Source organism: Trachypithecus francoisi, unplaced genomic scaffold, assembly GCF_009764315.1.
Source record: "Trachypithecus francoisi isolate TF-2019V2 unplaced genomic scaffold, Tfra_2.0 Lachesis_group10, whole genome shotgun sequence".
Lineage (NCBI taxonomy): Eukaryota > Metazoa > Chordata > Mammalia > Primates > Cercopithecidae > Trachypithecus > Trachypithecus francoisi.
This window is the reverse complement of record NW_022681455.1, coordinates 85,285,599-85,309,133: the sequence shown is the minus strand read 5'-3', so window position 1 is coordinate 85,309,133 and position 23,535 is coordinate 85,285,599. Positions and strand designations below refer to the sequence as shown.

General features: G+C 43.1%; 1 pseudogene; it reads right to left on the bottom strand.

Moving 5' to 3' along the window:
* Positions 1 to 12,446: 12,446 nt before the first annotated feature.
* On the bottom strand, positions 12,447 to 22,246 carry LOC117088581 (annotated as a pseudogene).
* Between the last annotated feature and the right edge of the window lie 1,289 nt (positions 22,247 to 23,535).

Below are 23,535 nucleotides of genomic sequence, written 5' to 3'. Positions count from 1 at the left end.
CAGACTCACTGTGAGGGTCACTCAACCCCAGCATCACCACCCACAAATCTCCCAGTCACTCTGCTGGCTTAGGCAGGAATCAAGGCAGTTGCTGTGAGGAGCCCAGCTTAAACTGACAAGCAAAAGTAGGAATGGAAATACTACTTTCAGGTATGACTGGATCCAGGCACTCAGAAGCTATCATTAAAGACTCATGAAGAGACATACAACAGAAGCATTATCATTACCCCATTTTGCAGATGAGGAAGCAGGCATAAACAGCTGAGTAAGAATGGGCTGTAAGTACAGGAATGCCTCCTTACTGATAATCAGTCCTAGACCAAGCCCACCTAAAGTAAATTCATTTAAAATTACGTCCCTACCTAACCAAAGATGTCTTGAATCAAGACATGCGTGAAACTCAGGAGAAATAAGAGACAACAGACACAGTTACACAGACTCCTCATTTTAGAAAGATCACACACCAGTGTGAGACAAGCTTACTATGGTCATGGAGATAAAAATAATTAAAAGTGAACAAGAAATTTAAAGCTTTTAAAAACGAGGCTGGACTCAGTGGCTCACACCTGTAATTTGGAGACAGAGACAGGCAGATCACTTGAGGTCAGGAGTTCGAGAAAAACTGGCCAACATGGTGAAACCCATCACTATTAAACATACAAAAATTAGCCAGTGTGGTGGCAGATGCCTGTAATCACCACTACTTGGTAGACTGAGGCAGGAGAATCAAATGAATCTGGGAGGTGGAGATTGCAGTGAGCTGAGATTGTGTCACTGCACTCCAGCCTGGGCAGCAACAGTGAGTTGCTGTCTCAAAAAAATAATAATAAATAAAAATCAAAATTAAAAAAACAGAAAAAGAAAAAAGAGAATGAGTTGAAAAAGAACCAACTGTATAGGGACCAGCCCTACAGGGCCTGTGGGTTTTTTCTCCTTGTGTGCGGAGACAAAAGATCATAGAAATAAAGACACAAGGCAAAGAGATAGAAGAAAAGACAGCTGGGCCCCGGGGGACCACGACCACCAAGACATGGAGACCAGTAGTGGCCGCGAATGCCTAGCTGCACTGTTATTGACTGGATACAAGGCAAGGGGGTAGGGTAAGGAATGTGAGTCATCTCCAATGATAGGTAAGGTCACACGACTCATGTATCCACTGGACAGGGGGCCCTTCCCTATTTGGTAGCAGAGGTGGAGAGAGAGAGGGACAGCTTACGTCATTATTTCTTCTGTGCATTTCTTTTTTTTTTCTTTTTTTTTTGGAATTTTGTTTTTTTATTATTATACTTTAAGTTCTAGGGTACATGTGCATGACGTTTATATCATGTATAACTCCCCAATGCAATCCCTCCCTCCTCCCCCCTCCCCATGATAGGCCCCAATGTGTGATGTTCCCCTTCCCGAGTCCAAGTGATCTCATTGTTCAGTTCCCACCTATGAGTGAGAACATGCGGTGTTTGGTTTTCTCTTCTTGTGATAGTTTGCTAAGAATGATGGTTTCCAGCTGCATCCATGTCCCTACAAAGGACGCAAACTCATCCTTTTTTATGGCTGCATAGTATTCCATGGTGTATATGTGCCACATTTTCTTAATCCAGTCTGTCACAGATGGACATTTGGGTTGATTCCAAGTCTTTGCTATTGTGAATAGTGCCGCAATAAACATACGTGTGCATGTGTCTTTGTAGTAGAGTAATTTATAATCCTTTGGGTATATACCCAGTAGTGGGATGGCTGGGTCATATGGTACATCTAGTTCTAGATCCTTGAGGAATCGCCATACTGTTTTCCATAATGGTTGAACTAGTTTACAATCCCACCAACAGTGTAAAAGTGTTCCTATTTCTCCAACTTCTGTGCATTTCAAGGACTTTAGTACTTTCACTAATTCTGCCATTGCTATCTAGAAGGTGGAGCCAGGTGTACAGGGCGGAACATGGAAGCAGACCAGGAACGTGCCTGCTGAAGCATAGCATCACGGGGAGACGTTTAGGCCTCTGGATGGCTGCCGGTGCACCAGGCCTTCCACAACAGGTGATGGAGCAGAGTCTTCTCTAACTCCCCCAGGGAAAGGGAGACTCCCTTTCCCAGTCTGCTATAAGTAACGGGTGCCTTCCCAGGCACTGGTGCTACCGCTAGACCAAGGTCTGCTAAGTAACAGGTGCTTTCCCAGGCACTGGTGTTACTGCTAGAGCAAGGAGCTCTCTAGTGGCCCTGTCCGGGTATGGCAGAGGGTTCACACTCTGGCCTTCTGGTCACTTCTCATCATGTCCCTTCAGCTCCTATTCTGTATGGCCTGGTTTTTCCTAGATTATAATTATAGAACAGAGATTATTGTAATATTGAAAAAAAGAGTAATGCTACAAACTAATGATTAATAATATTTATATATAATCATACCTATATTCTATTTCTAGTATAACTATTCTTATTCTATATATTTTCTTTATTATACTGGAACAGCTTGTGCCCTCGGTCTCTTGCCTCAGCACCTGGGTGACTTGCTGCCCAAACAAGTGGAAGTGATGATAGACCTGAAATAGACAACATTTAAGAAGTCAGTGGTTGAGTTTAACAACGCATTAGACATAGCTGAAGAGGGAATCTGTGAATTGAAATACAGGTTGAAGTGTATTAAGGTGTGTGATATGGGTTGGATATTTGTTCTCTCCAAATCTCATGTTGACATCTTCGGAGGCTGAGGTGAGTGAATTTCTTGAGCCCAGGAGTTTTGAGACTAACTTAGGCATAATGGAAAAACCCCATCTTTACAAGAAAAAAATACAAAAATTAGCTGGGTGTGGTGGCACATGCCTGTGGTCCCAGCTACTCTGGAGGCTGAGGTGGGAGGATTACCTGAGCCCATAAGGTCAAGGCTGCAGTGAACTGTTATCATGCCACTGCCTGAGCAAACAAAGTAAGAAGATGCCTGAAAACAAAAATCTCATGTTGAAATGTGACCTCTAATGTTGGAGGTGAGGCCTGGTGGAAGGTGTTTAGGTCTTGGGTGTGGATTCTTCATGAATGGCTTGGTGCCCTCCCCCGAGTAATGAGTGGTAATGAGTTTACAGGAGAGCTAGTTGTTTAAAAGAGCCTGGCACTTCCTCCTTTCTCTCTTGTTTCCTCTCTCCCCATGTGACCTGCTGGTTCCCTTTCACCTCTGGCTATGATTGGAAGGCACTATGCTTCCGTATGGCCTGAAGAACTGTGAGCCAAAATAAACCTTTGTTCTTTATAAATTACCCAGCCTTAGGTATTCCCTTATAGCAATGCAGAACAGACAAACACACTATGCATCTTTTTTTTTTTTTTTTTTTTTTTTTTTTAAGGCAGGGTCTGGCTCGGTCACCCAGGCTGGAGTACAGTGGTGCTATCATGGCTCACTGCAGCCTTGACCTCCCAAGGCTCAAGCAATCCTCCCACCTCGGCCTCATGAGTAGCTGAGACTACAGGTACATGCTACAACAGTCAGCTAATTTTTTGTACTTTTGTAGAGGTAGGGTTTCACCATTTTGCCCAGGCTGGTCTTGACCTCCTGGACTCAAGTGATGCTCCCACCTTGGCCTCCCATAGTGCTAGGATTACAGGTGTGAGCCACAGCACCTAGTCACACTATGCATCCTCTAAAATATTTTTACATTAGACTAATATTTTGGTTTTTTCATTTCTCTTTATTTTTTCTCTTTCTTTCCTCTCTCTCTCTCTCTTTTTCTTTCTCTTTCTTTCTTTTCTTCTTTCCTTCCTTCTTTTTCTTTTTTTCCTTCTTTCCTTCCTTCTTTTTCTTTTTTTTTTTTTTCCCTGGGGGACAGTCTCACTCTGTCCCCTAGGCTGGAGTGTTGTGGCACAATCTCGGCTCACTGCAACCTCTGCCTCCTGGTTCAAGCGATTCTCCTGCCTCAGTCTCCCAAATAGCTGGGATTACAGGTGCCCACCACTATGTCCAGCTAATTTTTTGTACTTTTAGTAGAGATGGGGTTTCTCCATGTTGGCCAGGCTGGTCTCAAACTCCTGACCTCATTATTCACCTGCCTTGGCCTCCCAAAGTGCTGGGATTACAGGTGTGAGCCACTGTGCCCAGCTCTTTTTTTAATTTGAGACAGTCTTGCTTTATTGCTCAGGCTGGAGTGTAGTGGCACGATCTCGACTCACTGCAACCTCTGCCTCCTGGGTTCAAGTGATTCTCCCAGCTCAGCCTTCCAAGTAGCTGGGATTACAGGTGTGTGCTACGACACCTGGCTAATTTTTGTATTTTTAGTAGAGATGGGACTTCACCATGTTGGCCAGACTGGTGTCAAACTCCTGGCCTTAAGTGATCACCCACCTCAACCTCCCAAAGTGCTGGGATTATAGGTGTGGGACACTGTGCCTGGCCTAGACCAATATTTTGATAAATTAATAGTTTGATAGCAAACTAAAGAACAGAAAAAGTATGTTTCAGACAAATGGGGAGAGGAGAATGAAGAATACTAATCCAGAAGAAGGTGAGAATAAAGGAACATAGAACAGGTGGACAAATAGAAAGCATGTACACTGGTCAGGTGTGGTGGCTCATGCCTATAATCCCAGCACTATGGGAGGCTGAGGTGGGTGGATCAGTAGAGGTCAGGAGTTCAAGACTAGGCTGACCAACATGGAGAAACTTCGTCTCAACTAAAAATACAAAAAATTAGCCTGGCGTGGTGGCGGGCACCTGTAATCCCAGCTACTGGGGAGGATGAGGCAGGAGAATCGCTTGAACCTGGGAGGCAGAGTTTGCAGTGAACCAAGGTCATGCCATTGCACTCCAGCCTGGGCAACAAGAGTGGAACTCTGTCTTAAAAAACAAAACAAAACAAGAGAAAGAAAGCAGGTACACAGCAATTTGTGAATTAAATCTCTGCTCCCTGCAGTTCGAGGGAGGGGACTGGAAACTAGGTGGCTGCTTTGAGGCAGACCAAGACTGCCATTGTGCCAGGCAGACAGTGGGGGAAGATCAAGTGAAAATGCCACAATACTCCCAGTTTGAAGATGACTTTTTCTTGATTGGGCAATCAGTTCCTGTAAACTTTTAACCAGTGTGTTAGTCTGTTCTCACACTGATGTAGAGAAATACCTGAGTCTGGGTAATTCATAAAGGAAAGAGATTTAATTCGCTCATAGTTTTGCAGGCTGTACAGAAAGCATGGCTGGGATGGCCTTAGGAAACCTACAATCATGGAGGAAAGTGAAGGGGAAGCAGGCACATCTTACATGGCACGTCTTACATGTCCACACACTTCTAAACAACCAGATCTCATGAGAACTCACTATCAGGAGAACAGCAAGGAAGAAATCTGCCCCCATGATCCAACGACCTTCTACCAGGCCCCTCCTCCAACATCGGGGATTACAATTCGACATGAGAGTTGAGTGAGGACCCAAGTCTAAACCGTATCAACTGTTTTCCAGAGGTCTGACACAGTTTTTTTTTAATTTTTAGAGATGGGGTCCTGCTCTGTTTCCCAGGCTGGAGTCCAGTGGTGCAATCATGGCTCACCGCAGCCTTGACCTCCTGGGCTCAAGTGATCCTTCCACCTCATCCCCCCAAGTAGCTGGAACTACAGGCATTTATTACCATGCCCAGCTAATTTTTTTGAAGTTTTTGTAGAGATGGTGTCTCGCCATGTTGCCAGGGCTGGTCTCACTAGCCTGGGCATTTCTCTCACCTCAGCGTCCCAATGTGCTGATATTACAGGCACGAGCCACCACACCCAGCCAACTGTTGGTTTTATTTTATTGATTGTTTTAGTGTTTATAGTATTTACCTTTAAGTTATCATAGTCTACCTTCAAGTGATATATCCCACTTTGCATATAGTATAAGACCTTTAGTGTGCTTCCATTGATCTTTGCTCAGCCTTTATGCTATTGTATCATGCATTTTACTTTTTCATGTGTTACAAACCTGAAAATTCATTGTGATTTTTATTTAAATAGCTATCTTTTTTTTTTTTTTTTTTTTTCTGAGAGAGAGTATCAGTCTGTCACCCAGGCTGGAGTGTTGTGGTGTGATTGTGGCTCACTGAGCCTTGACCTCTCTATGCTCAGGTGATCCCCCCACCTCAGCCTACTGAGTAGCTGGGACTACAGATACATGGCACCATGCTTGGCTAATTTTTGTGTTTTAGGGGGAGACAGGGTTTTGCCATGTTGCCCAGGCTGGTCTCAACCTCCTGGGCTCAAGTGATCTGACTGCCTCAGCCTCCCAAAGTGCTGGAATTATAGGCGTGAACCGCTTCACCTGGCCTAAGCAGTCAATTAGCTTTTAAAAAGACTCAAATAATAAGAAAAATAATAATATGTATTTACTCATGCAGTTACCATTTCCAGCGCTTTTCATTCCTGATTCTATCTGGTATCATTTTCTTTCTGTCTGACAGATGTCCTTGAACATATCTTGTAGTACAGATCTACTGGTGATTCTTACTGTTTTTGTATGTCTGAAAATGTCTTTCTTTCATCTTTTTCGTTTGTTTGGTTTTAAGAGATAGAGCCTCTCTCTGTCACCCAGACTGGAGTTCAATGGCACAATCATAGCTCACTACAGGCTTGAACTCCTGGGTTCAAACAATCCTTTCACCTCAGCCTCCCAAAGCACTAGGATTATAGGTGTGAGCCATCATGCCCAGACTCACCTTATTTTTTGAAAGATATTGTCATGGGTATAGAATTGTAGGTTGACAGTTTTTTATTTCTTTTTAATACTTTGAAGATGTTGCTTCCCAGTCTTCTTGTTTGCATTGTTTCAGGTGAGAAATATGATGTCATCCTTCTCTTTGTTCTGTGTACATAGCATGTTCCATTTTTCCCACTGTCTGCTTTTAAAATTTTATCTTTAGCACTGGTTTTGAGCAATTCGATTACGGTATGCCTTGGTGTAATTTTCTTCATGTGCTTGGGGTCCTTCGAGCCTTCTGGCTCTGTAGGTTTCTGGTGTTCACCAAACATGGAAAAATTTTGGTGAGTATTTCTTCACATGTGTTTTTTTTTTTTTTTTTCTGACTCTCTCCTCTGTTTTCCTTCATGGATACAAATTATTCACAAATTAGGCTGCTTGAAGTCCCATGGCTCATTGATGCTGTTTTCATTTTTGTGGAGTTTTTTTTCTCCTTGGGTTTTGTTTTCAATCATTTCTATTGCTATGTCTTCAAGTTGACTAATATTTGCTTCTGCAATGTCTAATGTGCTATTAATTCCATTCAATGTATTTTTTATATCCTCAAAGTCTCTATTTAACTTTTTTAATATATGGCATACTCTGAACTGTTTCTCATTAGAACACTTCTGACATCAAATGTGTGGGTTTTTTCCACATCAACAACCAGTTCTCCAACTCTCCAGACACCAACTGGGCATCCAACAGTTCAATTCAATTTGGACACTAACTACCTGGCATTGGTGTCAGACCCCACAAGTTAAGGACTTGGTCACACAAAACTGCCTCCACTTGAGACACCAGTTGAAAACCCCAGACCTCCCATAATTCTGACCGATAGGCTATAAATCAGGGGTTCCCACAACCCCTTCCTCAGGTTTTGTAATTTGTTAGAATGGCTCACAGAACTCAGGAAGACACTTTATTTAGCATTACTGATTTATTATAAAGGATACAACTCAGGGACAGCTAAATGGAAGAGATGTATAGGACTAGATACGGAAGGGGCACCCTCCTAGCACACTGCTGTGTTTACCAGCCCAGAAGCCCTCCAAGCCCTTCATTCAGGGGTTTTTATAGATTTTCATTATGTAGGCATGACTGATTAAGACATTGGCTGGAAATTGATGATTACCTCAATCTCCAAACCCTCACCCCTTTCCAGAGGCCCAGGGTGGGGCTAGCAAACAGCCCTCATCTGAAGATATCTAGGGGCCCACTGAGCGTCATCTTATTAGCATAAACTCAGGGATGATTGAAAGAGGCATATTATGAATAACAGGATCATCCTCTCACCTCATCATTCAGGAAATTACAAGAGTTTTGTGCCAGGAACCAGGAACAAAGACCAAATATATACTTCTTCTATCACAGTATCACACATAAAGTTATAATGACAGTGTTAATATCCTTCATTGCTAATTCTAACATCCTTGTCAGTTTTGATTGATTGATTATGCTCCTTATTCTAGGTCCTTTTTCCCTGCAAAGACATTTCTGGTAACTTTGGATTGGATCTCACACATTGTGCATTTTACTTTATTGATTGGTGGATATTTTTGTATTCCTGTAGGTAACCTGGAGCTTTTGTTCTGGGATGCATTTGTTTCTCTATTTCTTGGCTATTGTGAATAGTGCTGTAATAAACATGGGAGTGCAGATATTGCTTCAACATATTGATTTTATATCATTTAGATACATACCCAGTAGTGGGATTGCTGGATCATGTGGTGGTTTTTTTGTTAACTTTTTTAGGAACCTCCATATGCGTTCTTCCATATGTAGCCTCCATAATGGCTACTCTAGTTTACATTCCCACCAACAGCCTGCAAGGGTTGCCTTTTCAACATGTCTTCACCAACACTTGTTGTCTTTTGCCTTTCCAATAATAGCCATTCCATCAGGTGCGAGGTGATATCTCATTGCAGTTTTGATTTGTATTTCGCTGATGATTAGTGATGTTGAGCATTTTTCTCATAGACATATTGGCCATTTATATGTCTTCTTCTGAGCAAAGTCTATTTGGTTCTTTGCCCCCCACTTTTTGAGATAAAGTTTCACTCTGTCACCCAGGCTGGAATGCCAGTGACATGATTACATCATGGCTCACTGAAGTCTCGACCCCCTGAGCTCAAGTGGTCCTTCCACGGCAGCCTCCCAAGTAGCTGGGACTACAGGCATGAACCACTATGCCTAGCTAATTTTTTGTATTGTTTTGTAGAGACAGGATTTCTCCATGTTGCCCAGACTGGTCTAGAACTCCTGGGTTCAAGCAATTCTCCTGCCTCTACCTTCCAAAGTGCTGGGATTACAGGCAAGAACCACCATGGCCCCATTTTTGAATTGGATTTGCTATTGAGTCGAGTTCCCTACATATTTGGAATATTAACTCCTCAGAGATGCATGGATTGCAAATATTTTCTCTCATTCTGTAGGTTGTCTCTTCATTCTGTGGATTATTTCCATTGCTGTGCAGAAGCTTTTTAGTTTCACGTCATCCCATTTTATTTTTGTTTTCATTGCTTCTGCCTTTGAGATCCTATTCAAAAATTCAGTGTCCAGAACAGTGTCATGAAACTTATTGCCTATGTTTTCTTCTAGTAGTTTCGTAGTTTCAGGACATTCATGTAAGCCTTTAATCTATTTTGATTTGACTTTTGTGTCTCATGTGAGACAAAGGTCTGATTTCATTCTTCTTTATGTGAATATCCAGTTTCCCCAAGACCATTTTTTTGAAGCAACTGTCCTTTCCCTGTTGTGTGTTTCTGGCACCTTTGTAGAAAATCAGTTGGCTGTAAATACATGGATGCATTTGTTGGCTCTCTATTCTGTATTGCATTTGCCTATGTGTCTGTTTTTATGCCAGTACCATGCTGCTTGGGTTACTATAGATTTATGATAAATTTTGATGTGGTTTAATGTGATACCTCCAGCTTTCTTCTTTTTGCTCAAGATTTCTTGGATTTTAGGAGTCTCTTTTTTTATTGTCTTGTTCCTTAGATCCAGGGACAGACTGGATATTCTGGATCTTTTGTGATTCCATATAAATTTTAGGATTGTTTTTTCTATTTCTGTTATTTTATTTATTTATTTATTTTTGAGGACGGAGTCTCGCTCTGTTGCCCAGAGTAGAGTTCAGTGGCGCCATCTCAGCTCACTGCAACTTGCACCTCACGGGTCCCAGCAATTCTCCTGCCTCAGCCTCTCAAGTAGCTGGGATTACAGGCAAGTGCCACCACGGCCAGCTAATTTATTTTTGTATTTTTAGTAGAGACTGGGTTTCACCGTGTTAACCAGGATGATCTTGATCTCCTGACCTCACCATCAACTCGCCTCAGTCTCCCAAAGTGCTGGGATTACAGGCATAAGCCACCACCCTCGGCCATATTTTTTTCTTTTTAAAGACAGAGTCTCACTCTGTTGCACAGGCTGGAACACGGTGGCACAATCTCGCCTCACTGCAATCTCTGCCCCCTGGGTCGAAGTGATTCTTGTGCCTCAGCCTCTGACAAGCTGGGACTACAGATGTGCACCACAACACCCAGATAACTTTTGTATTTTTAGTAGAGATGGGGTTTAACCATGATGGCCGGGCTGGTCTCAAACTCCTGGCCTCAAGTGATCCACCCACTTCAACCTCCCAAAATGCTGGGATTACAGGCATGAGCCACCTGGCCTCCTTGGTATTTTTTGTTTTTTGAGACACAGTCTAACTCTGTTGCCCAGGTTGGAGTGCAGTGTCATGATCATGGCTCACTGCAGCCTCAATCTCCCTGGCTCAAGTGATCTTCCTGTAAGTGCCTCTCAAGTAGCTGGGACCACAGTTGTGCACCACCACACCCAACTATTTTTTTGATTTTTTCATAGACATAATGTCTTACTATATTGCCCCGGGTGGTCTTGAACTCTTGGGATCAAGAGATCATTCCTCCTCGGCCTCCCAAAGTGCTGGGATTACAGGCCTGAGCCACTGCACCCAGCCATCACTGGTATTTGATAGGGATTACACTGAACCTGCAGATTGCTTTGGTTGTGTGACACATTTTATTTTCTTAGCAACAGTTTGATCCTTTCAGATCTTGTTTTCATGATTTGTTGAGTTCTGTATCCAATGACCTGTGAATTATGAGCATTTCTAATTTGGCTGGCGAGATCAGCCACTGTTACCCACCCTGTGTGAGTGAGTGCTCAGCACCGTTTCCTACAATCCTTTCGGATGGCTCTTGCCCCAGCCTCAAGTAGTGTCTTCATACACATGCAGTGATTGATACTCTGCTGAAGATGCTGGGAGGACCCTCTGCCAGTCTCTAGGGTTCTCTGTCAGCAGCTGTCTCGTCTCTGATTCTCTGTCTTAGGAACTCTAGCTGTGCTGGTCTCTCTGGACTCTCAGCTCTGTCTCCTCAGTTTGGGGAGTCTGCCAGGCTCTGCCTGGGTTCTCCTCCCTGAGCAGTGGGCTGGAAAATAGGTTAAGGCACGGAACCTGGAAATTCCTAGGACTTGTTATAGTAGGTAGTCAGGCAGACATGAGCAATAAGTAGTCAGGCAGACATGAGAGAGACTCCCCACCCCCAGGAATGTCAGGTGACCATCAGGTGATGGTCAGGCCATTGTTACATCATAGCAATTGGGCTAGATGTGGTGGCTCACTCCTGTAATCCCAGCACTCTGGGAGGCCGAGACAGGCAGATCACCTCAGGTCAGGAGTTCGAGACCAGCCTGGCCAACATGGCGAAACCCCATCCATACTAAATATACAAAAATTAGCTGGGTCTGGTTGTGCACACCTATAATCTCAGCTACTCAGGACGCTGAGGCAGGAGAATCTCTTGAACCTGGGAGACGGAGGTTGCACTGAGCCGAAATCGCGCCACTGCACTCCAGCCTGGGTGACAGAGCAAGACTCTGTCTCAAAACAAAAACAAATAAAATAAAAATAAAGTAAAAATTAATGGGTCTCAGTGGGCCCACGGGAAAGGCAGTCTCTTGATAGATAGAAACACGTGAAGACAGTGATCTGCAGCTTCCCAATAAGATCTCAGGAGTTGGGCAAATGGGCAGAGTATACATGCAGAGTAATGGAAAATGGCAGAATCAGGGGAGAAGAGACACAATCCCCCAGAAGCATGACAATGTCTAAAAGCCCAAGTGAAAGGGTGAATGGTGCATTTGATCTCTCAAGTTGCCCAGCTGGCTTTCTTACAAGTGTACTTTATTTTCTTTCACTCCTAATCTCAAACTTGTCTCGGTTTCTTTCTCTGCCTTATGCTCATCAGTCAAATTCTTTATTCTGAGGAGGCAAGAATTGAGGTTGCTGCAGACCTGGACGGAGTAGCCACTGCTAACAGGCTCACCTCATTTGTATCCACTGCCCTTCATTTTCTGATGTTCACTGTTTTGAAAACTGTCATTGCATGTATTTTATCTGGCTCTATTGTTTCAAGCAGGAGGTAAGTCTTGTCCTTGTTGCTCCACCTTGGCCGCAAGCAGAAGTGCTTTCCCCCAACTTTTACACATGTACTTTACTCTTCTTTTTCTCATTTCTTGAGATAGAAGCTTAGTTGACTCAGTAATTATTCAAACTTTTGCCTTAACTTTTTTGGGGGAGGAGATAAACCAATTTTATTTTCTATTATGTTATACCAAAATCTAGAAATAATGGATTTTTACAGAAAAAAACAAATGATAATAAATGACAGTGCAAAAGAAATTATTTAAATTTGCCATTTTTTCCCCATGATATTAGGATAATCATTTCAAAGTACATGTGTCTGGCTTCAGAGTAGGATTGGTTCACTGGCTAACACCTGCCATAATACTACAGCTTTCAGTGTTTGTCTACTTTCCTGGTTCTTCGCAAAACTTTTGAGGTCTTCAAGAAAAGTAATGTACTCCTGTTGCTCCAGGACTGTGCTGAGCTCCACCAACTCATCTGCAAAAGTGTTGTCCACCCCCTGGTCCACAAGGAAATCCACTAGATGGTCATATAAGGCTCAGTCCAGGAAATCTGTGTTGAGTGTATTATTAGCGTCCTTCCATTCAGACTCGCCAGTGGACTGAAAGCTAACTTCTCTGATAGAAAAAATGTCACTCTCAGCCTTCTCTTCTTGTCCAACCTCATCCTCTGGATAGTAATAGTCCAGCACAAGGGCCTTCTTGCCATCATTCTCTATAACTTCAACCACAAAATTGGGAGTGGATGTCAATTGAGGCTCCTGTTCTTCAACCTCCTGTCCTTGCGAGAGTTCCTTTTCATCGTCAAATGTTGATGGAATGCCGTGTTAATGTTGAAAGTGACAGTAATCTTTTCCCTGGCAACTTTCCACGTTACTTTAGCTTCTGTCCCATGCAATTCCAGCTCCCAACCTCCAAACATCTTAGGAAGGGTCTTATGCTTCTGGATTTTCCTTTCCTTCTTAATTTCATCACTTAGGAAATCAACAAAAGCTTTGTCTCCTTTTGTGCCCAGCCATGCTGCAGCCACAGCCTCCAGGCCGCAGGAGATGGGACCACCCTGCACACCCTGCGCACACTCTTAGCAGCCAGAAGTGCCAGGCCTGTGGCCCAGGCACCGCTACAGGAACTGCGGGAAAGGCGAATTGGTAAGCCGCCTTGATAAGTTTCTAATCCTAGGTACTAAGCGACAGGAACATGGATTGTAAAAAATCCACATACATACACTTATTACTTTTAACACTATTGGATTTGTATAATTCTTTAAATCCAAAAAAAAGATAATCCATCATGTGAAATCCTTATAAGTTTTTCATAGTTGTTGTTGTTTGTTTCTTTGGGTGTGTGCCAACATAAACCTCATCATTTAAAAAGTTTCCTTAACTGGGCCGGGTACAGTGGCTCACGCCTGTAATCCCAGCGCTTTGGGAAGCTGAGGCGGGTGGATCACAGGTCAGAGATCGAGATAATCCTGGCTAACACGGTGAAACCCCGTCTCTACTAAAACTACGAAAACTTAGCCGGGCGTGGTGGTGGGCGCCTGTAGTCCCAGCTACTCAGGAGGCTGAGGCAGGAGAATGGCATGAACTGGGGAGGTAGAGCTTGTAGTGAGCCGAGGCCGTGCCACTGCACTCCAGCCTGGGCAAGAGAGCGAGACTCCATCTTACAAAAAAAAAAAAAAGTTTCCTTTAACTGGACAAAAATGGATGTCAGCATGCATATTTATATGTTTTTAAACTTTTTCTTCTTGCACCTTTTAAAAATTGCTCATTCTTTCAGTGTAATAAGGTGATGGGGAGAGAGATACAGAAATTATAAAGAGAGAAAGGTGGATGAAAACAAGAAGGGGGAGTAGAAAAGCAGGGAAAATGAGTAGCACATGGGTGACCTTTACAGAAATGGCATGTAACCCCTCACTATTTCTGGATCTTCAGTTAAAGTTTCCATAGAATGCAATGCGTGGCTGGTCATGGTCCACATGCATTCACCAGCCACCCCACTGATCTGATCACTGCCTGTGTTAGTTACTCTAGGAAATGGTAAAAACAATATGTAACAACACCATAGAAGAAAACTTAAGTGTAAATATAGCTTTTTGGTATGGTTAAAAATGAACAACGTTTGAAACCAGGGTTTCAAGGGACCATCCAGTTTTTCTCCCATTGCCATAGAAAATCTACGTCCTAACTTCTGAAGAGCTCTGGAATCTTGCTTCTTCTTACCCTAGAACCTGACAACATTTTGGTCTTGGTTTTCTATAGCACTAATCTGGCTGAGGTTATTTTCTGCTTCTCTCTTTCCCAGGCAGTAGGCTTCTCTGTGCCCAGCTGGTAATGGGGCAGAGGTAGAGAGGATTGTTCTCTTCCCAAAAGGAAATTGTTCTGAAGCCAGCAAATTTTGTGTTATTTTGGTAACACTACTGCCTTTCCTGCCCCTCTCTCCAGCTTTAACCTCATTTTTCCCCTTCCTTTCCCTTCTTTTCCTTCCTTTCCTTTCCTTTCCTTCCCTTCCCTTCCCTTCTCTTCCCTTCCCTTCCCTTCCCTTCCCTTCCTTTCCCTTTGACTTTGACTCTTTTTTTTTTTTGGTAACAGGGTCTCACTCTGTGGTCCAGATTGGAGTGCAGTGGCATGAGCATGGTTCACTGCAGCTTCAGTCTCCCAGGATCAGGTGACCCATCCATCTCAGCCTCCTGAGTAGCTGGACTACAGGCATCCACCACTATGCCTGGCTAATTTTTGTATTTTTTGTAGAAACAGGGTCTAACCATGTTGCCCAGGCTGGTCTGGAACTCTTGGGCTTAAGCCATCCTCCCACCTTGGTCTCCCAAAGTGCTGAGATTACAAGCATAAGTCACCAAAATACTTTAATAATTATTTTAAAATGTACACTGCTCTAATCTCATCAAAGCAATAATGTATATGGGACTTCAGAAATTACAAAGGGCTTTCAGGTAGATTCTCATTTGTCCTCTGTGATAACGCTCTGGGATGTGGTATTGATCACTCTTATGTCACAGATGATAGAGCAGCTGCTCAGGAGGCTGGACATATTGCCCAAGTTCTTGTAGGAAGTAGGGGTACCTTTAGCTAGATCTTCTCTCCAGAGCCACACCCTTTCTTCAAACATATACCTAAAAGCAATTTTATCTGTTTACAGAAAAGAAAACTACATTTCACTTTTCAGTTCTAATGAATATGATTATATTCATATTCATAAGCTTTAAAAAAAAAGAAAAGGAAATGTGAGCCAGGCCTGGTGGCTCATGTCTGGAACCCCAGGACTTTGGGTGGGGCAGGTGGATCGCTTGAGCCCAGGAGTTGGAGATCAGCCTGGGCAACATAGCGAGAGCTCATCTCTACCACAAAAAAAAAATTTTAGCTAGGCATGATGGCATGCATCTGTGGTCCCAGCTACTTGGGAGGCTGAGCCAGGAGGATTGCTTGAGCCCAGTAGGTTCTAGGCTGCCATAAGCTAAGATGGTGCCACTGCACTCCATTCTGGGTAACTAAGACCCTGTCTCAAAAAATAAAGTAAATTAAAAGTGAAGAAAGGAAATGTATTGCTATCATTCAAAGGAGTGAGTTATGTGGGTAGGGTAAACTCTAGAAATCAGTTAGTTATTCTAGATCAGCAGTCCCCAACCTTTTTGGCACCAGGGACCAGTTTTATGAAAGATAATTTTTCCATGGACGGGGACTGGGGAGGATGGTTTCAGGATGATTCAAGCACATTACATTTATTATGTGCTTTATTTTCATTATTATTAACACATTGTAATAAGTAATGAAATAATTGTACAACTCAACATAAAGTAAAATCAGTGAGAGCCCTGAGCTTGTTTTCCTGCAACTAGACTGTCCTATCTGGGGGTGATGGGAGACAGTGACAGATCATCAGCCATTAGATTCTCATAAGAAGAACCTGCACAGTTCACAATAGAGTTGGTGCTCCTATGAGAATCTAATGCCACCACCGATCTGACAGGAGGCAGAGCTCAGGAGGTAATGCCGGCTTACGCAATGCTCACCTCCTGCTCTGTTGCCTGCTTCCTAACAGGAAGGACCCTCCTCCTAGCCTCCATTCTGGCCTTGACCTCATTCTCTACAGCTATAAAAGTAATGAGTTGAATAATACTCTGAACAGAGAGTTCCTGCAGCTCTGAGTTTTCATGGTTCCAAGAGCACAGATGAAATAAGAGCATCACCTAAATGTTATAGGAACATGACACTCGACTGTTGTCTAGCCTGTGTGTGTGCATGCATGTTTTAGCACTCTGGGAAGATGAGAATTACAGTGAATGTACTTCCAAGCAATGACAAACAATAAAACTGGGTGCAGTATAGCTGACCATCTCTACAGCAACCTCTGTTGACTTGTGTATGCATGTTTTACTAATTTGGTACACCCCACTTTAAAATATAAATGATCTTATGTTGATAATCATGCATTTGTGGCCATCAGTTATTTGTGACCATGACAACTCTGCTATTGTTTTTGCTCTGGAATCTTAAAAAAAAAAAAAAACTGTGGAGGAGTTTGGGGGAGAAGAAAACAGGAGAGGGATGCCTCATTTTAATCTTTTCTGGAACAAACAGGTGATAACTTCTGAAAAAGATGACTTGAGTATCTACTTCCTCCCACCACCCCCGTGAGTTCTTCATGGTGATGTAGAAATACCTGAGTTGGCCCTGTCCTTTAAGGACTGACATTAGGCTGGCACTTCTGTTCTGTCACCCAGGTGGGAGCACAGGGGCACAATCACAGCTCACTGCAGCCTCCATCTCCCAGGCTTAAAGGATCCTCCTACCTCAGCCTCCTGTGTTCCATCTCCCAGGCTTAAAGGATCCTCCCACCTCTGCCTCCTGAGTAGCTAGGACTACAAGCATGCACCACCTTCCCTGGGCAATTTTAGAACATTTTGTAGAGACAGAGTCTCACTACTTTGCCCAGGCTGGTCTTCAACTCTTGGGCTCAGTTTTCCCACTTTCACCTCCCAAAATGCTAGGATTGCAGGCATGAGCCACTGCACCCGACCACCTTCTGTATTTAAATGAGTCTGAGGGAATCTTTTTGGTGAGAGGCTCTGTTGTCTTATACTTATTTGGGGCAACTCTTTGAGGGCCTCGATTGCTAATGTCTCATCATGGTAATTTAAGAACTGCTATGAAGCATCTTCAACAGCAGTTTAATCATCATTAAACCAGATGACCATGCAAACTCTGACATGGCAAATCTGAGGTGTCCTGAGGTCACAACTAGGACAGTGATTTAGTCTATGGCTGGGTGCCATGACTCATGACTGTAATCCTGACGATTTGGGAGACCAAGGTGGGTGGATCGCTTGAGGCTGGGAGTTCAAGAACAGCCTTGCTATGTTAGCAAGACTCCATCTCTACAAATAATGGTTTCAAAAATTAGCCAGGTGTGGTGACACTTGCCTGCGGTCCCAGCTACTCAGGAGGCTGAGGTGGGAGAATTAGTGCTTGAGCCCAGGAGGTTAAGACTGCAGGAGACAAAGTTGCGCCACTGCACTCCAGCCTGGGTGACAGAGCAGGACTCTGTCTCTTAAAAAAACAGATTAAGCCACAATATCTGCAAGGCACTAGCATTTGAGAAGTCACTTCTCTCCATGGTCTCGTATTGGTTTTCATTCTGGTATTAGAAATGCATCAGTGCTCCCTTGGGAAGTAGCAAGCGTCACTGGCAACTGCCCCCATGTGCTGTGAAAATGCACATTTTAAGAAAGAGCCAGACAGGGCCCGAGTCACTCCGTGGCCCATGGGCTGTGATAAAGGTATCATGGTGGCCACAGGAAGCATGATTGTTTTCTCCTTGTTCATTGCAGAGGACTGGAAGTTGAAGGCATGACTTATGCTGTTGTCCCAGAAGCTGGCGCCTTCGCAGGGGTTCTTTTCTTGTGATACCTGAACAACCATGCAGAAAATGCGAATTGGTTACTCTCCAAAACTATTGTGAAAAAACAGTGCTTTGGGCTTGAATGCTCTATCACAGTTTTCATGTCATCAAGAAACCCTAGGCCAAGCTTGTGCAACCCTCGGCCGGCAGGCTGCAGGTGACCCAGGACAGCTTTAAGTGCAGCCCAATACAAATGTGTAAACTTTCTTAAAACATTATGAGATTGTTTGCATTTTTTAAGCTCATCAGCTATCATTAGTGTTAGTGTATTTCATGTGTGGCCCAAGACAATTCTTCCAATGTGGCCCAGGGAAGCCAAACCATCCCTACCTAGGCTTTTCCATTTTAGCCCTTCCACATTTCCCAGAGCAGGACAGTCTGTCACACCAGTCTCAATGGCCTGCAGGACTTTTCCTCACAGACTGAGAGCTGTGGTCACTAAAGTGTTCAAAAGTGATGTTAACATATTCAAGACTCTTTCTTAGGGCTTGAGGGTTCCAGCAAACATCTCTGCCATCTGTCTGCCTGCTTTCCTGCTGTTTCTGTTACTCCTGAAATTCTGACATCATATCCCATCGTCAAAGCAACTGACTTCTGTGGCTACTAGAAGTTTCTTTTTTTTTTTTTTCTTTCTTTTCTTTCTTTTCTTTTTTCTTCTCTCCTTTTTTTTTTTTTTGGTAAGGCAGGGTTTCATCATGTTGCCCAGGCTTGTCTCAAACTCTTGAACTCCTGAAATCCACCTACCTTGGCCTCCCAAAGTTCTAGGGTTACCAGTGTGGGCCACTGAGCTTGGGGCACTACTAGAACTTTCCTCCTGCTTTTCCCACTCTACATTTCGTGCTGCTATCGATGAAACTCACCTTCTTATTTCTAGGCACTCTCAGAGTAAGAATGCATAGGAGGCTTTGATTTTCAGAGCATATAACCCCATTTTTCCTCTGGTTCTGACATATTTTTTCTGTGCCATTGTTACTGTGGTTATACCCAGAGAAGTAGCATTACGTTTGCATTGGTAAAAATTCCTACTTTTCCCCACAAAGGGATTTCACCATGGTTGGCTATTTTAACAGACAACGTGTAGTACGTACCATACATTTGTTTTCTGAGTCCTTGAAAATAATTTTCTGCTCTATTGTTCTTCCCAGCTACAGTTTTTGGAAGTACAGCAGAATAACTTGCTACTCTTTTGAAGGCCATAATAATAAAACAAAACACACCCTTTTCTATCATCACCCGAAAAGCTTTAATGCATGCAACAGAGATTGTGACATGGTCAGGGAATAGTTTGTAATGCAGAAAGGATGTCTTTGTTTTTTGGCAAAAAGCTGGAACATGAACACCTACAGCACAACAGGATTGTGACCTTCCTTCCCTCCTTCCCGCCTTCCCTCCTTCCCTCCTTCCTCTCCCTTTCTCTTTCTCTCTTCTCCCCTCCGCCCCCAGGCTGGAGTGCAGTGGCATGGTCTCAGCTCACTGCAACCTCCGCTCCCGGGTTCAAACAGTTCTCCTGCCTCAGCCTTCAGAGTAGCTGAGACTGAAGGTGTGTGTCACCACAACCAGCTAATTTTTGTATTTTTAACATAGACAGGGTTTCACCATGTTGGCCAGGCAGGTCTCAAACTCCTGACCTCAGGTAATCCACCCGTCTAGGTCTCCCAAAGTGCTGGGATTATAGGCGTGAGCCATTGCACCCTGCCTTGACAGGCTTTCTTAATGTGAAACAGTTTAAATTACTTTCAACTTTAGTGTTAAATGGATTTTTTTTGGCTTTCAAATTCTTTGAAAAGTTAATAATCCAAGTGTCGCATGAGTGGTATTATTTTAGCAGTTAGATGAATGAGCTACCAGATCCCAGTATTTCCCACTTTATCAAATAAAAGGGCATCCTGTGGAGTTCTGCTAAACCAAGACAGGCCTTTCCACAGAGCAATAGTGACAAAGGTGTCTAAATATGTGAAATAGTTGCATTTAAAAAATTTAATAATATTATACTAGAAAGATGATCCCTCTACATTGCCCAGCCTGGTCTTGAACTCCTGGCCTCAAGTGATCCTTCAGCCTTGGCCTCTCAAAATGCTGGGATTATAAGTGTAAGCCACCATGACTGATGGTGGCAATTTCATCTTCTTCAAGGAAAACATTAAAAGATGAGTTGGATAACTTTGTGAAAATTTTTGTTTCTTTTTTTTTTGAGACGGAGTCTCGCTCTGTCGCCCAGGCTGGAGCGCAGTGGCCCGATCTCAGCTCACTGCAAGCTCCGCCTCCCGGGTTTACGCCATTCTCCTGCCTCAGCCTCCTGAGTAGCTGGGACTACAAGCGCCCACCACCTCGCCCGGCTAGTTTTTTATATTTTTTTAGTAGAGACGGGATTTCACCGGGTGAGCCAGGATGGTCTCGATCTCCTGACCTTGTGATTCGCCCGTCTCGGCCTCCCAGAGTGCTGGGATTACAGGCTTGAGCCACCGCGCCCGGCCAATTTTGAAAGAATTTTAGAGAGAGATTGAATGACTTTCTGTGAAATGCCAAGACCAGCTACTCTGAGAGATATTGAGAGAGAGGCCACTAAGGAAAGTCAGGAAAGCAGACGGACACCTGCGGGATTACAACCCTCATCTTCCGGGCGTTAATCAAATCTGCAGTGAATATGATTTACATTATTAGCATGAGAGTGCAGTTGCAACATTTTTATAAATGTTTAGGCTGGACTTCTGAATATTTAGATTTCATTAAGTAGTACAGTATATTAAAATGATTTGGCCAGGCATAGTGGCTCACACCTATAATTTCAGCACTTTTTGAGGCCGAGGCTGGTGGATCGCTTGAGCCTAGGAGTTTGAGACCAGCCTGGGCAACATGGTGAAACCCCATCTCTACTAAAAATATAAAAATTAGTCAGGTGTGGTGGTCCATGCCTGTAGTTCCAGCTACTCAGGAGGCTGAGCTGGGAGAATCACTTGAGCCAGGGAGGTTGAATCTACAGTGAGCCGAGATTATGCCCCTTCACTGCAGCCATTGAAAAGAGCTAGACTGCATTTTAGTATTTCCTTATAAATTGCATTTTTAGGATCAATTCTACATATTACAATTGCTCCAAACATTTTCTTGGGGAAAATGGTGTGAGGTGTGTTATACGGCTTCTGTACTTCCATGTATAGGCCTATATTGCTAAGTGTATATTTTCTGAAAGTCTGTGGTTCATAGAAATCCTAAGTTTTAGGAAAGCATTTGTGCTCCATTTCTTCTTTATTTTTGCTTATGGAATTAGGATTTTCTTGCCACAAGTAACAGAATATTTGACCTGCAGTGTCCAAGATAATAGAAGTTTGTTTTTTTCAACATCAAGGAGTCCAGTGTTGTTTTAATGGCTCAACAATGTCAAGCTTCTGGGGCCAATTTTATAAGGATTTTCTTAGCTTATACCTGGTGCCTGAGAGCTTTGATACTGGATTCCCAATGACAATGTCCAGTGCAGCAACAGTGGGGTGAAGATTTATCCAGAAGAAGAGTTTATCCTAAAAATGCCCTGACAGACAATTTCCTGTATGTCTCATTGGCCGTGATTGGGTCACATGCCCATGCCCTAACAGTTACTGGTTGGCTTGCAAAGTGAGTCTCTGTTGCTTAAAACTTTTGTAATAGAAAGACAGCTGCACCAGTAAGGAAGAAAGGACAGGAAAGGGCTTCATAAGAAACCCACTCTCCCATCTCGTGGTCTCATTAAACCACGTTATTTTTGGGATTAGGAGAGTGATTATGCACTATTGCATAATCAATGGTTCAAATGCAGATTTCTCTCCATCAAAGAGCATCTTTTTACTCTCACAGAGATAAGAAATGCTGCATATAAGTGATGTACTGAGAGAAAAATGAGAAAAAGCATGTGTCATTTATAAAATGAACACCAGCATGCTAGAAAGCATTTCTAGGAAAGTAGTGGTATAACTTTGTGCCTATGCTTCTGAGAGAGTATGTTCCGTGTTGAGTAAACTCACATTTGCTTTTCTCCTTTCCTTCCTGTTTACCTGGGTGCCCCATACTGTTCTGTCTAGCAGTGGCCTCTGAATAGCTCTGGTAGGACACACTCTCACTTGAGTTGTAGACACAGCCCTTCCTAAAGAGGCTTTCCCGCACTGAGTACACTGCACATGCCCATTACCTTCTGGTAGCATCTGTGGGTGGCAGGGGCACTGGACATTAGTTGAAGCATGTCTCATATCATTTCCCCAGAGAGATATCAATTTGTGTAGAATAAAACTATTTCACCAGTCCTTTCAGAGAAAGGGGTTCTGGGCTGGGAGAGACAGGAGGTCTCTGGGGGCTCCAGTCCTTCTCTTCATTCATGGCATCACAGGGAATAAGATTATGCCTGTTATGTTCCCTCCAGTGATGAAGTCTGGTGAGTCTTCGTCAACTAGTCTCTGGATCAGTCTTCAAAATGTTGGAAGACTTCTTTCTTGCTATTAGACTCTACTTTTCTTGCCTCGTATAGCCATAGCTAGTTTCCCAATGAGCAAGTTTGTGCTGAATTATAAATCATTTAGAATAGATAAATACAGAGTAGTGGAAGATTTTTTTAAAAATGCAAGCTCCACTTAATTACCTTGCAGGCTCAGGTGGCTTGTGCCCCTGCCTGAGGCACCTGGTGGGACAGCACTCACCACTGGGGCTTCTCTCCTGGTGTCTCATCTTGCAAGGTTGAATTTTCCAACAGGTATGCTGTGCATTCCTCCTGAGCCAGCTGTTTTTATGCCAAACTTATTTATGGTACTGTCGTTTGTCATTATAATTATGTAGTATAATGAAATATTCTAAAAACGAATGAAATATTTTAAAGGAGTTAGTGTGACTATAGAACAATAGCAAAAAATGAAAATCACTGCCAAATTATTGAGCCACCGCGCCCGGCCATATATTTTAAAATATATGCAACTTTGCAAATTCTGAATTTACAGGGTTTTCAAATTTGTCCTTAATTTTTTTTTTTTTTTTTTTTTGATATGGAGTCTTGCTCTGTCGCCCAGACTGGAGTGCAATGGCTATAAGCAAGACGACTGTAAATAGTGTGAGTTTTTGTTTTGTTTTGTTTTGTTTTGTTTTTGGAGTAGAAGGATCATGCACAAAGATAGCTTTCATGGGTCTTAAGTTCTTGCCTTATTCTGTAGTAACCAAAACCTTGAAGTTTTAGATGATCATTAAGAGTTGTTTTTTGCCCCCCCCCAAAAAAAGTCTCTGTTGCCTGTAGAACTAGACTCAAAAACAAGAGTTTTAGCTCTACAGCTAAAACTTGGAAATTAATATATATTTCCATTTTTTTTGAATTAAAATAAACTGGTTAAAAAGCACTTTTTGAACTGTTTTCCTCTTTAACTGATACTTTTAAATTAAATTTTTAAAGTTGAGAGTTTTTGCTGTGTCCCTTTCTTTATACCCAGCATTTTTCTGTTTGAGATGCCTTGGGATCTGGCAGCAAATGCTAGACAAGACGCTCCATGGCTG